Genomic DNA, 3,265 nt, shown 5'->3' on the forward strand with positions numbered 1-3,265 from the left:
TCCACCCTGGCTGGGCACCAGCTTATCCACACAGGGGAGAAGTCACATCGATGCTCAGAGTTCGGAAAGGGTTTTACTCAGTCCTCCAGCCTGGCTCAACACAAGCATATCCACACAGGGGAGAAGCCATATCAGTGCTCAACGTGTGGGAAGAACTTCATTCTCTCCTCCAGACTGACTCGGCACCAGCAGATCCACAGAAGCAAGAAGCCACATCAGTGCTCCGAGTGTGGGAAAAGCTTCACTTACTCTTCCAGGCTGGCTCAGCACAGCATATCCACACAGGGGAGAAGCCGTATCAGTGCTCAGAGTGTGGGAAGGGATTTTCTAACTCCTCCAGCCTAGTTCAGCACCAGCGTATTCACACACGGGAGAAGCCATATCGGTGCTCAGAGTGTGGGAAGAGCTTCACTCAATCCTCCACTAGGGCTGAGCACCAGCGTATCCACAATGGGGAGAAGCCACATGAGTGCTCAGAGTGTAGGAAGAGCTTCACTCGCTCCTCCAGTCTGGCTCTGCACCAGCATATCCACACAGGGCAGAAGCTACACCAGTGCTCAGAGTGTGGGAAGAGCTTCACCCAGTTCTCAAACGTGACTCAGCACCAGCTGATCCACACAGGGGAGAAGCCACATCAGTGCTTGGAGTGTGGGAAGAGCTTCACTCAGTCCTCTAGACGGGCTCGGCAGCAGCGTATCCACACAAGATAGAAACCATATCAGTGCTCAGAGTGTGGGAAAAGCTTCCCCTTCTCTTCTGCCCTGGTCCAGCACCAGCTTATCCACATGGGGGAGAAGCCACATCAGTGCTCGAAGTACTGAAATTGCTTCCTCCAGTCCTTCAAACTGGCCCAGCACCAATGCATCCCTGTCTGGCAGTGTCCATAATTCTGCCAGCAATACAGGAAGGGTTTGGGGATGTATACCTGCTCAACACCCCCCAGCGTCTGCATCCTGGGAAGCAGTCTCATGCCAGGGGACTGCAGCAACAGTTCACCCTTTGTTCAGCTTTTCTAGGGCACTGCAAAACCCAAAGGACAGAGAGACTGGCCTCCCAAGTTTGATTCAGGTGAAGGGTTAAAAGGAAATAGCTCAGGCAGATGCCAGTCTGGTTTATGGCAGAGGCTGAGATGGTCTTTGCATCAGCCTTGGGGCCTGTGCCATTCCCATCATTCTCAGAAAGCAGTCCGTGCTCCCATGGGAAGAAAAATTGTCCTCACCATAGGTGTCCTCCCCAAGACAGCTGGCTCCAAATGACACCCAGGAACTGTCTTTGGCCGACTATCAGCTTCGACTTTCCAGCTGGGCCCAGGGTCCTTGTATGTGAGGCTCTAGAGTTGCAGGAAGGATGATGTTTACTGCTAGGGAAGTATTCCCTGCCTTCTTCCCTGACCATGCTTTTCATCCCGTCTGCATCACCCACCTCCCAGGCCTGCACATGCCCGTCACGGTCTGCAAGAAAGTGCTACTGCCACCCCATAAGCCCAGTTTGGCAGGTTTTGCTTCTCAGCCCTTCATCAGAACTGAGCACCACCAGGTGCTAGCTGCCCCCCCACCCTTCCCTCCTTCAGCGGGGCTGGGGGCATCTGCAGGCAATTCTCGGCTCGGCCTGTGTCCCCAAGTGAAGAGATGTGGGGTTTGGACTGTGAGTGGCCCCGGCTTGCCTGTGAGCAGGGGGTTTCTGTGCCCAGTCCTAGCAGAGGAAGATGAGGCTGGCCCTGAAGAGAAGAGGCTATGAGAAAGGGAGAGTGCAGTTCAGGCTGTTGGGCAGACAGATTCGATGCTGAGCATCCCTGGGCTGAGTGCCCACAGTGTAGGGAAGTGTTTCTGATATATGTAATTATTGTGTTTTTAATGTTTGTGGTGTTTCTTAAAGCTAAGCAGTGTTATATACGTAGCAAAGAGTTTTAAAATAAAATTGTGTTGTATAAATTAAGTGTGTAATCATTGTGAAATCATGCAATCAGCTAACTACTCCCCCAGCCAGTGCATCAAAACGAATCAGTAAATTGTGTGGGATTTTCTCTATTCCATAACCCACTAGAGACAAGGGTCTGCAAGGCTTAATTTTCCCCTCAGACGTGGTAGCTACAGGGGCTTCCCCTTCCAGCTTCCATGCCCAGGCAAGATATCCCCAAAGCCTCACAAACCTCATTATCTGAGGGGAGCGCAGGAGTTTTCAAACCGGTTTCCTGATCTTTTGTGGTCTGACTGATAAGCCTCTTATATGTAAGGTCAGCCAGGCCATTTGTGGCCTCGCACACACAGCCTGTAACTTTGTGGCCCCTCAGATTTCACTTGTAGAAGAGGTTGCAGCTCTGCCAGCAGCCCTGGCCTCCATGCTCCTGGTGCTCTTTCCCATTCATCTCCAAGTGCTGGTTACCAGGAACTGTGTGAGACTGTCCAGGTGCTTAGGATCATAGGACTATGGAAAGTCAGGCTGGAAGGAACCTCACATGGTCTTCTAGTCCAGCCCCCTGCTCAAGGCAGGACCAGCCCTCACTACACCATCCCAGCCACATCTGTCCAACCTGCTCTTGGAAACTGCGAGGGATGGAGACTCCACCATGTGTCTAGCACCTGTTCCAGTTTATAGACCCCCACACGAGCCCCTCTCCCCCCCGCACAGCCCATGGTCCTGGCTCTGCAGATAAGCAACAGCAGTGGTGCAAGGTGTTGGCGGCCTCCGTGTGCACAACCCCCCTACCCCCGCTAACCAATGGGGTGGCTCACAGCAACCACCATCCCCTGCCACCACTGCTGCTTCTTTAAAGAGCTATGGCTGCATATCGGGGGGGCTTGCACGCAGTGGCCAGCTCCACCACCCCACTGCCACTGCTGCCCTGTGGCCAGCCACATAGCTCCATGGACATGGCTCCACAGTGGCAGCAGCAGCGCAGGAAGGTTTTGCATGCAGCGGTCACCAACACTGGTGTGGCTCCACGGGCAAGTAACAGCGGTGGAGACTGCCACGTGCGAGCCCCCCCACCTGCCCCCCACAGCCACCATCCCTTGCCACTGCTGCCGGAGCCATGCAGCTGGCTGCATGCAAGCTCACCCCGTCTTCCCTGGCCAGCTGGCCATGTGGCATGTGTGCACCCTGCACATGATGAGCAACACCACACCACGTCCCACATCGCTTGCCCTCAAAGCCATGTGGCTGGCTGTGGGAAGGCAGCTCGGGCCACAGTGGTGGCAGCCTCCATGTACAAGCCACCTGTCAGGCTGGCTGGCGGTTGTGTTCCCCAGAGGGGCAGGAACCCCCG

The 3,265-nt window shown here is 54.7% G+C and overlaps 1 pseudogene; it reads left to right on the forward strand.

Annotated features, from left to right (window-relative positions):
- The first annotated feature begins 15 nt into the window (after positions 1-15).
- LOC102382707 overlaps positions 16-3,265 on the forward strand; it is a 71,047-nt pseudogene continuing 67,797 nt past the window's right edge.

This window comes from Alligator sinensis, unplaced genomic scaffold (assembly GCF_000455745.1).
Source record: "Alligator sinensis unplaced genomic scaffold, ASM45574v1 scaffold1596_1, whole genome shotgun sequence".
Taxonomy (NCBI): Eukaryota; Metazoa; Chordata; order Crocodylia; family Alligatoridae; genus Alligator; species Alligator sinensis.